At 45.0% G+C, this 13,356-nt stretch overlaps 1 long non-coding RNA gene across 19 annotated transcripts in view; it reads left to right on the top strand.

Moving 5' to 3' along the window:
• LOC101802362 (uncharacterized) overlaps window positions 1–13,356 on the top strand; it is a 210,804-nt gene that overhangs the window by 168,541 nt on the left and 28,907 nt on the right. For 14 of the 19 annotated variants that reach the window (XR_011812193.1, XR_011812198.1, XR_011812190.1 and 11 more), the window contains 2 exons: window positions 3,849–3,960; window positions 11,686–11,783. The exons of 2 other annotated variants lie outside the window; for them this stretch is intronic. This is a non-coding gene — a long non-coding RNA (uncharacterized lncRNA). The remainder of the gene's footprint in view (window positions 1–3,848; window positions 3,961–11,685; window positions 11,784–13,356) is intronic. 3 more of the 19 variants (XR_011812203.1, XR_011812197.1, XR_011812195.1) reach the window with 2 other exon arrangements.

The following is a 13,356-nucleotide window of genomic DNA, read 5'->3' as shown; positions in this document are numbered from 1 at the left end:
CACTCTGAAGAGCTGCTGAACTAAACCATATTAGCAGGTCTTTACAATTATTTGTAAATGTTGGGATACTCGGAGGATTATTGCACTGGTACATTGCCTTTGGTGCCTGAGGGGAGCACGAATTATATCTTATCTGCAGGAAGAGCTCTGAGGAGCCAGACCATCTTATGAGATGAGGTGCTCAGCCCACTTCCAATCCCATCCCTGGGATTGTCAGGGTACAATTTCTATCAGCGAGCAGAATGGACATATCCCCGAACATTAGAGTTTCACATGAATCTAATGCATGGGAAATGGATTTTTTTTTCTTAAACAGATAAAAATATCTTCTCATCTGAACTCTCAAACTGATGACATTTCAGAATTCCATTTGGAGAGACAGAAAAACAGATGATCTGTGTTTTTTAAAACTCCTTCTAATAGCTGGTGCTTCTCGCCCATCCAGTTCATTGAAATATTACCGACACAAAGCATTTCAAATTTCTGACTGTGTATCCAACTTCAGTAAGGTTTGCCTATAATTGTCTGTATTTAACTAAGGAAAACCACCATTTTCTGAAACCTTTTAGGCCAGGGTCGCCAGGACTGGAACCTGGAAGTTAGGTTCCTAACATTTCCAAGGAGTTTTTCCTTGGAACATTTCCTTCAGTTTTCAAAAGCACTGAGCAACCTCCAAGTGCCATGGAAATTGTCTAGGGTTTAAAGCTCTGGGAAAAGGTCAGGCCGGTTGTTTTGCAACCTAAATTTGAGCTCTTGTGTACTAAAAAGGCCAAAGAAGAAACATATCATAAGCCTTTTTATTTTTTTTTTTATTTTTAAAGACCTACTTTTAAAACCTGACTAATTGAAAGCGAAGCTTATTTTCAGCCTGGTAGGTATTTATGCTTGTGGTTACACAGTCTGTGTAATTCCCTGCTTAGGAGGATGCTGGTTATTGTATTATATTATTGCTGGTTATTGTATTATATCTACGGGCCAGTGAGCCATTTACACTGGCTCCTGACGTAGAAAATAATTTTTGATATATTCTTTATAGCTAATTAGCTATTTGTCTATTGCTAAGGGAGCCACCGAGAGACCTGCTGGCATACCTGATGGATCAGGTGGTGGGGAAGGCTGACCTGGATGTCATGAAATGCTCCAGGCTTTTCCACACCAGGGCACTGCAATGGGAGGCTGCAGGGAGCTGCCATCCAGCCTTGATGAGAGAAACCCTCAATCCCCACTGCATTGCCCATGGTGGAGACTTAAAATACGATAGAGGCTGCTCTCAGGACTGCAGAGGGGAAAACGGTGAGGGAGCAGAGACAGAGGAAATCAGCTCTCCCTGCAAAATGCCTAAAAGGTTTCAGTGGCAAAGGTGTCTTAATATGAGAGCTTCAATTTTCTCTGTATTTGCTTGTGTTTGGGTTTGTTTGCTTATGCTTTGTTGTGCTGGAGGATGACGGTTTGTTCTCAGTTAGGGTAATTGCTGTTATACTACAGGCTCAGAGGATAATTCAGGTGGGAAGGACCTGAGGAGAGCCTGAGTCTACTGGAGCAGAGAGGAAGGTCAGAGCACGGCTTCATGCAGGCGGGCCAGGAAAGCCTGCAGAGATGGGGACTGCACAACCTCCTGGGGCACCTGAGCCTTGATGGCCTCAGGAGAAAAGCTGTGCCTAGGGGCAGGCTGGGGGACAGGACCCAAACCCTGCCTGGGAGAAGCTCCCCAGTCCCTTTGCCCACTTCCACCTGTGGGTCACGGCCAGTTTGTGGTGTAGTCGCTGCCACACAAGCGCCAACAGCATGGCCACAATCCTTGGATGGAGTGCATGCCTTTCCTTTTCTCTTCTTCTTCAGTAAATTGTTGATAAACTCTTTAAAAATCAGAATAAGATTTATGTTGAGGGGAGGTCCGCAAGTCCACATTTGTGTCTTTCTGCTTTTCCAAATGGTCTCTCTTCACACTTCTACTGACATGTTGGAAGAGCTGCACGTAGAGAGCCCTGAACCCCTTCTTGGAAAGAAAGGGAATCGCAAGAAAGGGAATTCCTCTCTCAGTGAAAACAAGGTCAGCTGTTTGAAGAGGCTTGGAGAGGCCCACAGGCCAATAATCGCTGCGTGATTTTGTAGCTCAGAGGAAAACTTTACTCACTGCAGTGCTGTGACCCGTGTAGAATCGATGATGCTGCATCAGCACAGAAAAAAGTTTGTCCCAGCGACTCTTCATTTTTAAATGTCCGACACATCTCTCTGCAAAGGCTGGTGGCCAACATGGCTAGCTTTCTGAAGAAAGCTTCTTTTGCTGCCCGGCTGCCTTCAGGGAAGGAACTGTAACAAACAGTGCTGGTTCCAGCAACGTGGTCAGAGGAAATGAGGGGACTGATATGCAGCTAAAAAAAAATAAATTGTTTTTAAACCAAAGGCAGAAAAACCAGGGCTGCTAAACCTAATGTTCTGGCTGCTCTGCAGATTGTATTGCACAAGGTTTGTTTCTGTTCCTGTTGTGGTGCTGGTGTTGTTGGTAAGGCAACCGACACACAGTTGAGCACGGGTGAAGCTACAGATGGGGCATGTCTGTTTGGAAATGCCCCCCTTCAAGGAGAATGTACTTTCTGGCCTGTGTTTACCCAGCAGAAACTTGCCAAGGTTTTGGAAGCAGAAGTGTGCAGGCAGTCAGGACGGAGGCACCTCGGCTGCCCCGCGGCTTCATGCTGGAAGTGTGGCTTGGTGCAGCTGGCCCCAGGCTGGCCATCAGTCCCACTGAAGTCCCTTCTGCCAGCTCTGCAGGGTCCTCCCGGTGGCACAGCATTTGTGTCCTCTCTGGTTTTGCCCCCCAGATGTGTCCAGTTTGCTAATTCAAGCTCCCCGTGTTTGATGCGTCCTCTGAACTCTCCGGCTCCTGGAGTCGTATGAGAAGCTTCACTATTGCTAAAAGTTTCCAGGCTTCAGTAGGGCTAGAGAAAAGCTTATAGACATGAATTTCAAATACAGACCTTGCAAACAAATAAAATGAACCTTTACATTTATTGAGCTTTAACATCTCCTGGTTTTCTAGGGCATCATTTCTGACTCGTGACTATGTGAGGTTAGCAGCGCTGCCACTGACTCCTTGTGCATTCAGGCTGCATTTATGTTGCTTGGTTTGACATATTCCTGGGAGACTTATTTCCATTCTCAGTGCATTTAGCTTCAGCCTGGGCAAGGCAAGAAAATCTGCTTTTCAATTCAGGCTTTTTCTTTCCCCTTCCTTTAGCCTCAACCTTTCTGTCTTTTAGGGTACTAACTTGGCTATTGCTCTCACTCACTGCTGAGTGTAATTATTGGTGGTAAGTCCTACAAGTCACTGGCTGAGTGTGTACGAATTGAAAAGCACAGCCCATTGGAAACTGCCTGGTAGGTCTGGAGGGGTATTTTGATGGTAGCAGATAAAGTATTAGAAGGAAAATGAGTACAGGCAATAATTCTGAATCTGCATTTTGTGAATGTTTACTTTGCTTGTATTTCTTTTAATTTTCATCTGGTATCATGCACATGCTGCCTCTTCCTGAAAACAGAGGAGGAATTTAAAGCTTTTTGTAAATTTAAAAAAAATAAAAAAGGTTTTATTTATATCATTGAAGACTTTTGTTAGGTGTTACAGAGAGTAATAGGAGACGGCTGAAGGCCAGTGCTGCGCCTGTCAGATCCTCCTCACCAGTTCTTTTACAGGACATGATTTTACTGACTTGTGCTTAAACTTTTGGTTTCTGATTAATACAAAGATACGCGCTGCTTTCTGGATCTTGGCCAAAGACTCTGAAGTCTTGTAAATGATATTTTACAAGTTTTCTAAAAGAGAAAAGTCAAGAACTCTTTTCTCCAACCAGGTAAATGTGTGACTATCATGGGAATAGAAGGATCCTTGAAGTGTTTTCCTTCACATGCATAGAAGGCCCTCAAGTACAAGGCACCAAAGAGACACACCCAAGAAGATCTAAGGTAGTTTTGTTGTTTGTGCTGTGCTGGAATTTTTTTTTTGTTGTTTCACGAGTGTTTACCTAATAGGGCATGGTTGAAACGACCTTCTTAAAATCCGCTGTTGAACCCTGAAATGACACAAACCTGAATCATGCAGGCGAAGGGGCATTACCATGGATTTATGTGTTTGAGTCGCTTGGCACAGGCCAGACTCCCAGAAAACACAGTCTTAATGAGGAGAAACGCTCCCAAACTGTACAGGTGTGCTTCAGACCACGGTCTGAACATGTCTCCCTCCTTTCCTACCCTCCAGTAGACTCACATTGGAACATGTCCAGCGCTTTAATGAATTACAAATCTGTAAAATATTTCTCTCCCGCTGCCCGTGGTGATTGCTCTTTAACCTGGCAGCGAGGCAGGGTGCAGGCAGGCACTCGAGGCCGAGGCTCGCGGGGAAATGGTGCCATGTGTGGAAGCACGAGGGGCTCCCGAGCCGTCCCACTGGGCCTTGTCAGCGCAGCATTGGGGAGGGGGGAGCCCCCAGCAGCGGGACAGGAGGAGGAGAGGCCAGGGGGCAGCGCCGGGCCTGGAGCTGCATTCCCCACGTTTCTGCTCCTGGGCTGCGTGGGGAGGCTGGTGCCAAGAACACACAGGCTGTGGGCATTGCCTCTTGCTTGTGCTTCTGGAAGTCATGAACTATTCTTGGCCAAAGCCAGGGGCACCTTGTTAATGTTAAACTGATGTAAGTAAGGACTGGGGCATATGTGTTTCCATACCTGGAAACCACTGGGCCTGGTTCTACTTTTGCTCACTCCAGTTCGATACTGGTACAGGTCCTCGGGCTGCAACGACGTGAGTCTGTGTTTCCCCTGGGTCAGCAAGACCTCAGTCAGCTTCGTTAGCTTCAGAAATGTGTGCCCAGAGCTGCTGGGAGAGGATGGGTCTGTAAAGAAGAATGGAAGATGGTAGGTGAGAATAAGAAAGGGATCAAGAAACAGGACAGACCTTTGTATTTCTTGTCCTTGTTTGCCTACCGTTGGTTGCGTTTGTCAGTGAAAAATGGGGGAGATGAAAGAAGGGAATTTCTCTTGAGCTTGTGGTTGTCTTCAGGCGGAGCAAAGCCCTGGGGTGGAAGCATGTCATCCTCCCTCCTGCCCTCGTTTCAGCTCTTCTGCGCGTTGGGAAAAAATGCTCCCTTTTTTCCAATACAAAATAGGAAAGAACTACAAGGAAACTGAGCACATTATTTTTTCCAGTTTGCCTTAGGGTTTCCTGGAATTTTTGCTACTGTACATTTATTTAAAGTAACACTATCTGTTTAAATACATGCTGATCTTTGGTTGCTCTGAGATCAGAATCAGCCCCGAAGAATGTCTTTTGCTTGCAGTCATTTTTGTATTGTCAGTCCTTCCTCCTCACCCCCTGCTAGGCTGACCTTCGTGGGATCAGGTGACAGGAGGATAAACTGCAACATATGTGGTCCCAAGCAGAAAGAAAGTTATGATCCAAACTGATACAGGAATCGTGATCTATTGTCAATCTCTCCGAGGATGACAAAGCAATCTGTTTCCAAATGAAAGTAGATGTAAGATAAATTCTTTGACTGCTATTATATTTTTCTTGGCATTAACCAGATGCTGTTACTGTTTTGTGGCTTTGTCACCACCAATTACGAACTAAAATAACATCATCTGTTGCAAAGTGTCGTGATCCAAAACGCCTATTCTCTTCCCAGTGACATTGTTAATAAATAAAATCAACCCCAGTGATCTGCTAATACGTGTTTAATAAGACTTAGCAAAGTTATGTCGGAGACTTAGAGAGGAAGTTTGGAAATAAAGGCTCTGTCCTTCAGTGTCTCACCCAGATGAGCAGCCTCCTTCATTTTGCTGAAACAATGGGTGCAGCTAAGGGTTTGCAAGGTCTCTGGAAAGATTTTTGTTGTGTGCAATATTTAAATATTCTGTGTAATTGTCATCATTACATACCTGAAATGAAAACAAATCTTTTATAGTGAAACTCAGGACATTATGCAATAAGCTGAAATTTATTGTTTAATTCTCCAACCAAGCTATTGCACAGCAAATGGAATTAATTAGGATTTTTTTTTTTTGGCTGTCTCAATTTCATAATAAACATATTTTTATTTGAGCAATGTGTGTATATCATGAAAATATTTCAAGCAAAAATAAATTATTCAAATGGGGCAGCTTTGTTGTAAATCATGCTGTGCATTTTTTTGCTTAAATGTAATTTATATCAACATCATTTGTTATACGGGTAAAATACTAAAAGCTTTTTAAAAAGGTAAAATGATTTACTTTTTTATTGTCTAGACTATATGTAAGCCATTGCTAATTAATACTGCCCTTTCTGATGGCTTTGCAACAGGCATAACTCAAACAAACCAATTATAAATGATTTTTCAATGTAAACTTTTAACAGCATAGCCTAAGGGCTTGCTGAACATAAAAGTACGATTTAGAAAACATAAGTTTTAACTAAGGTCAGGATATATCAGGCGATGATGGATGTAAATGTAAAAACATCTGACTGTGGAATGACAACGTTTTCTTCAAGACTAAGCAAAATGTTGGTGGCAGTGATAAGTGGAATGAAAAATAGCCTTGAATGAACTAGCCAGAAGGTTTGGGTTTGGGGTCTGTTAGCCGGGTTTCTTTTTTCTTTTCTTTTTTTTTTTTTTTTTGTTCTTTTTTCTTTTGGTTATTTTGGTTTTCTTCAGTGTTTTGCAAACCAAAGCTCCAGAGACAGAGCGAGCAGCATAGTGAGAGAGCTCTGTAACTATTTTCTATGACAAGCCCATGAGAAAATCAGACTTTTTGACATCATCTGCTGTCTTGGGGCTGAACTAGAAACCAGTCCCCTTCCTTCCCTTGTCCAGCTGCTGGAGCAGAGCCCCTCCAGCAGGACCGCGTGTCCCCTGCACGGGCTGCTCCCGGTGCCACTGGCTCCGGGTTTCCAGCTACCAAATGGAAAATGCCATGGCCCTGTGATAGTCCGGTTCATCCTAACGTGGCAGACTGGGGCTTGCCTCATCATTTAGGATGGGTTAAGCCTGCAGAGAAGATCTCCGAAGAGGTGGTGGCTGGCTGCTCTGCTCTGTCTTTAAGACTATTCATCCTTATTGTCTGTCTTTCAACAGCCCGAGCAAAGCTGGCACAAGCGCTGCATCATGTGCTGTATCTAATTTGGTGGAAGTAGTCACATGCCCATAATGTGATCTGTATCACATTTGTACGGCTGACTCATCTGGTATCAATTCTTGCGGAGCGAAGCCTCCGGAGCTGCAGCCCCTCACGTGTTCCCAGAGCCCCGGCTCCTGTGCTGTGGCTCGTCCATCACCGCCCCGCCGTCATGCTGCTCCTCGCCCCCAGCCCACCCCACGCCTCTTCTGCAGCCCAGGAGCTCCTTCCCCACCACACACCCACCTCCTCCTGGCCTTGGCAGCCCAGCACGTCCCACAGGCTTTGTGGAAGAGCCCGCTCGCTCTTTGCTGTGGACACCATAAGGAGATGGATGCTGTTGATCTGTCTCCTCCCTTCTCCTTCCAGAAGTCCGTGGCTTCGCCTCCCTCCATGTGTGGCATCTTCTTATTCTGTATGGTTGTCCACATCCCTCTCTGTCCATCCCCTGCCTCTCTTCTTCTTTTTTGGGGGCTTGTTTTGCTGTTTAAAGGCCTCTTTCCCCAGAGTTTTTCCTGCTCAGGTTTCCTCTGTTTTGGTGTATCCAAATCATCTAATCCAGTACGTCTCAGCTCTTTGTTCTGCTTCTGCAAGAAATTGCTTTCCTTAAAACCACAGCCTCTTGCAAAGAGGTGGCAGAAAATCCTTCTTCTTGTCAAGCCACCTCCTCCTCTTCTCAGCCTAAGAACTTCGCCCTGCTCAGCCTGGCTTGGCCCATCTCCTCCACACACAAGGGACAGCAGGAAGGCAGCCCAAAGCCTGGCGCTTCAGAAACCACAGCTGGGAGCCGTAGGTTGGGCTGGGTCACTGGCCCATCAGCCAAGCTCTGACTGAGCGTTTGCCATTTTTGTTGAGGTAAAAGCTAGTTTTGCTAACAGAGTAATTTGTTTTATTTTTAATGAAAACACTGCCTACGTTTATGCTTATTAGAATTCCACACGTATTGACCAAATATTTATACAGTACCTTCGTGCTGTTGAAACCCAATGGGTGCTATTGGGATAAATCAAATATATTGCTTAGTTGGGTTAGAAATATTTATAACTTCCGCTGTTGCACTTATTTGTTCCGTCTCCTTGTGAGTGAGGTGGTTCCGCTGGTGCAGGCACTGCTCTTTCCTCCTGTGATCTCTAATTATGTTGAAGGGATTAATAACCACACATTTCATCCGGGGTCTTGGCTCGATGACAGGGCATTGTTTAATGAGAGCACAACCAGTGTCCTGGCTCTTCAGGAGAGCAAAGGCAGCACTCACCGTGGAAATCATTGAAAATAAACATGTGGGAGCTTAAGCACTCTTTAATAACTCCTTTACTCCTTCTGCTTGTTTGGTTAGCAATCCTGATGATTTTTTTTTTTGCCCATTGCACCTGGCTCTGCTGCCGTAGAGGCACAGTTATTTGTGGTGCCAGAGGAGGTTATGGGCTCTTCATGTAATCTAGGGGATTATTTAATCAGAGGTAGGAGAGAGTCGATTCTGAGCCATTGTAAGCTTTTTAATTTTACAGCTCTAAGGCCAAAAACAAACAAGGAACAAGCAGCACAGAGTGGATATTATCCTCCCCAAGTTTTCCGTCATTAGGAAATGACTGTTGATATCATTAGTATTAAACATTAGCTCAAGAATCAGTCATTCGACTGTGATAGAGTTAATGAAAAGGGATCCTGGGCTGCTCTAGCCACACGGACAAGCACCGTGCTTGCTGTTGGTTGCTGGTGTGCCAAGTAGCTAGAAAAGCTATGGATTTATTACCTAGGCATGCTTTGTCCCGCTTGTGTTTTTATTTCTATTTAGGTACTTAGATTATATTGGCTGACGGCAGGATGATGTGGCAAAAGGGCACTGCCCGTGTATTGGAAACAATTACCTGATTATTTCCTTCTCACAGGTACCAGAGGTTGAGGTACGGCACTTGGGTACTTGATCTGAAGCTTGGGTGCTTGATCTGAACGAAGGGTTTACAAAGGTGTGTGTACAGGAGGCACACGTCTGGTTTTGGGGGGCTTGGACTCTGGTCCCAGCGCCCTGCGTGCACCTCCTGGTGCCAGCCTCCCCTCGGTGACATCTCTTCTGTCAGGTGCATTGGTGAAGACACTTCACGATGCTCCCCAGGCCTTACTAACGAAGGAATTGGTTTTCCCTCAGGGCTCTGTAGATAGCCAGCATGTTACCGGGCAGCGCGGGTTGCACGCTGTCCCCTACATTATTGGAGTGATTCGGATTTTTGCATAATATATTTAATTTGTAACTTATGTATGTGGAAATTTGGGAGACATTTGAGGAGGACGTTTCCTTTTCTTGTTACTGCAGATGCTGGAGATGATGAAACCCTATTCTTTCTCAAGGGAACTAGATGGGAAGGGCAGCCAGGTGCTGAGCCCATGGGCAGCAGGCTGTGGGGCCAGCGCTGTGTTTAGCAGCGTGCACTGACGTAGCACACGAGGGAGGGACTTTTCCTTCTCTGCATCCACTTTATTTTTCGACCACAGAAAACACTTTGAAAGACAAGACCAGTACTTTTTGAGCAGCCTTTCCCTTCAAAAACCCCATGTTAGGGCTGGGGCACGTGAGCTCGCTGTTCTGCATACTTCCACAGGGCCTGATGAGGAGGGAGAAGAGTCTGAGAAGAGCTTTGCTCCTTCCCAGGCCTTTTGCCTCCTTTGTTTTAAGGTTTTGAGCAGTTTTAAAAATACCAGCACTCATAATTTTGCTTTTTATTTATTATATTATCTCTTCTTATTTATTATTCTCTATTTATAAATGTTATTTCTCTTTTTCAAATGGTTGGAAACCGTCAAAATTTGAGGAAATATCAAGGAAGAGGTATCAAGGGCACCCCACAAGAGTCATTAGTCCCTCGTTGGCCTCATGAACAAGGCTCACTGGTGTGAGGGTGGCCTCGAAGTCAGGCTGGGTGCTGCCCTGGTGCCTGCACACCCAGGCAGAGGCACGGCGCTGCCTGAGCCCAGAGAGCCCAACAAGGGCCTGAGGCTGTGCCCGGCACCCAACCATCACCCACCCCAGTGCCATCCCTGCCTCACAGCGATTCATTACACCAGAATACTTTTATTCTGCCCTTACCACCCCACAGCTTCTCAGGCCCCACCATCCTGATAACCCCTTTCCTTTGTCATCTGCATCAGCTCGATACTTTAACCCCATTTCTCGCCCACTCTCCCTCAGTGGTGCTGGCACAACATCTGCTCCTGGTGCCTTGCAAGGAAATGCCCTGCAAATCGCCTTGTGGTTTGCAGAGGGAATTCCCTAATGACACTCTCATTAATAGTTCTTGCTGCCAAATGCTGTTTGCTTTTACTTTCAGAACTGTCTGCATTAATAACAAGTACCTCCACTTGGAAATTATTTACACGGGGCATTGTTCTCATGTCACTGCCACCGGCAGCGGCTCCGGACTGGGTGGGAGCAAGACACTGTGATCAATTCAGCCATTCCCTCCTCGCTGCCCTGCCCGAGACGAGGAGTGCTTGAGCACTTCAGAGCAAATAAGTCCTGGGAAAAACAGAACTATTTCTTGTGATAAAGACTGGCAACTCAGTTCGAGCAGACGAGCTTGTCAGGGACGATGCTGCACTCCATCTGAACCTGTGGGAAGTGTGCCTGCTCCTAATAACTGCTGTGTGTATTTATGTGGCAGTCATTGTGCTTTGCAAGAGGGGAGTCACAGAAATAATTAGTTAAGAGCGTGAGGGTTTTGGCGCAGATTCCCTTTCTCAAGTAGCTGTGATGTTCGTATATAAGAAAAATTGATTTGGCATCTAGACAGGATTTCAGCACGCTCATGGTTATGGAAATCAGCTATGGGCATGGAGGAAATCTGTATATTGATTCATAAACTGACTTGATGACTTGTTCATGCTTTAATATTTTCATGGGCTTTTACCCAAAATAAAAATGTCAGTAGGTACCACTTGACTGTGCTGCAGCACTGCCTGAAATGGTGGGAAGAATGCAGGGAAAAGGGATTTCCTATTAAACAGAAGCCTTTCCAGTCTGTGCTAATGATTTTTTTTTTTCAAAAGATTTCTTTTTTTTTGCCATTGCCCTTGCTTATTGTGTTAAATTGTGTATCTACATAACACCCATGGGAAGTTTATCACCTACTAAATCCAACCCAGGTTCATGCAGAAGAGACTGGGAATAGCAGCAGGCCTTCTCAGTAGGTAGCATTTGGTTAGGAGAGCCCTGGGAAGCTGTAAAACTTGTACACGAGGGCACAGACCATCTCAAAGGGGTCTCTCTGAAAGAAGAGCCCCAGGTTCATGGACACTCACTCGTTCTTCTGCAAGAACTCAGGGAAACCTCGCATCAGCACGTGCTGGTGCTGCTGGCTGCGTGCAGGTAGTGGCACGAGGAGAAGCTTTAGTCGGTGTGCTCCAGCAGGGCAAACGGCAGCATCATTTGCTGGCTCTTTTGTTGGTCGAACTGGTTGGGTGGTGTTTAGTCAGCACCAGCACCCCTACCTTGTGCCTGCCTCGTGAAGAACACCTCCTAACACGCTGACTCTTCGTGAACACGTTTCAGGTTTAAAATCTTAATCCCTGAATAACGCCGCCGCCTGCCTCCCGGCTTTCTTTGGAGACCTTCCAGCTCTGGCCAGCCCTGACCCTATTTGACTGAAGGTATGTGGGGCTCAAAACTGGGGCAAATACAGCTTCTGGCCATTATTACAATGAATGAAAAGTATGTAATTGATAATTTCATTTAAGACCCAGCGCGATAAGAGTTTATGATCAAATGCTGGTTTAATTTGCAGCAGTGTGCTTCCATTGTGACTTCAGAAAAAATCAATGGGTGTAAGGCAAGATGAGTCATAATGCACGCACTGTACCAAAGGGGAGTAGAAATTTCTCCATAAATAACATCTCTTTTAGCAAGATGCAGAACCAAAACCCTGAAAATCTATACTGTATTGAACTGCACAGTTCAGGAAAGAGGCTGTATATATAACAGCACGTTTCTGAATGTGTAGGTTGCTCCTTGTGGATGAAACCTTCCTTTGAGACAGTTGGTTGCTCATTTTCGCAAAATATCTGTTAAGTAATTTCCATGATCGGGACATGGGATTAAAAGATCTGTGGGGGCTTTTTTGAAACTCCTGTGTTTGGAAGGCACCTCGCACCCTACAAGCAGTGGCAGCGAAGCCAGGGAGATGCCTCTAGGTGGGCTACTGGGAGCACGGAGATGTTTTCACATGCTTGGGAAAAGACAAGAAGGCCATTTTGTCATTTGGTGGTTGGCTTCTTGCTGCTTATTAAATAGGCTGCCAAACTTGTGGCTAACGAGTGATTTTAATGTAGTTTGAAGGCAGCTTTTGTTTCCTTCAACTGCTATTTTAAGAAAGATCCCATAAAATTAATTGACTGATGAACTGTATAATTGATGCTGTCTACACAGTGTGCACCAGCCAAAACTGATGGGTAGCAGGAGCGCTGGCATCTTGGTAGGGGCTGCGCTAACCCCTTCGGAGAACCTCTGCCTGCCCTCCCTTTATGCTCCTGGGTAGGAGAGGGCATGTTTAGTTTTCTGCTTACTCTATTCCCTTTTGTACTTGCTCATTTGCTAGGTGCATAAAGGAGAGGAGGTCACTTGTGCACATGGGATAAAGAGGTATTATGAATTCTAAAGTGTTTGCTTTATTGGGAAAAGCACACTGAGCAGGAAGGCGCGGGAACATAATGTGTGAATTTTTAATGAATGCTGTGCCAAGTGTTTGTGCATTTTTTTTCCTACCTGTAGCAGCTTTATTCATTTGGGAGAGTACTGCCTACAAGATATTCCTTAGTAGTATGCTGGCTGCTGTTTAGTTTTAATAAATTAAATCCTTTATATCAATGTAATATTCTTTAGACAAGCACTTCCAAGACAGATTAGAAATGAACTTAAGGGGATTAAAAGCTTCTCTTGCTAAAAACAATGTTTCAGATGGGAAATCCACTTATTTATGTCACTTTCAGTGGAGTACATTTGTCTTTAATATGTTGCTACTGCTAAAGAAAGCGGCGCTTTGCCCATGACTGCAGCCTGTCTGCTCTGCTTTACATACGCAGCAATGTTTATTTTCTTCAGTACAGTAAGTCGCTTTGGGAAAGATTGATGGCTTCCCATAAAACTGCGAGCAACCATTTTCTTTGTTATTTAGAGAAAACAAAAGATTTAATGGAGCTGGAGTTTTAAATAGCGTTAGTCTCTGTA

Source organism: Anas platyrhynchos, chromosome 12 (genome assembly GCF_047663525.1).
Source record: "Anas platyrhynchos isolate ZD024472 breed Pekin duck chromosome 12, IASCAAS_PekinDuck_T2T, whole genome shotgun sequence".
Lineage (NCBI taxonomy): Eukaryota > Metazoa > Chordata > Aves > Anseriformes > Anatidae > Anas > Anas platyrhynchos.
This window is presented reverse-complemented; position numbering and strand designations above follow the sequence as displayed.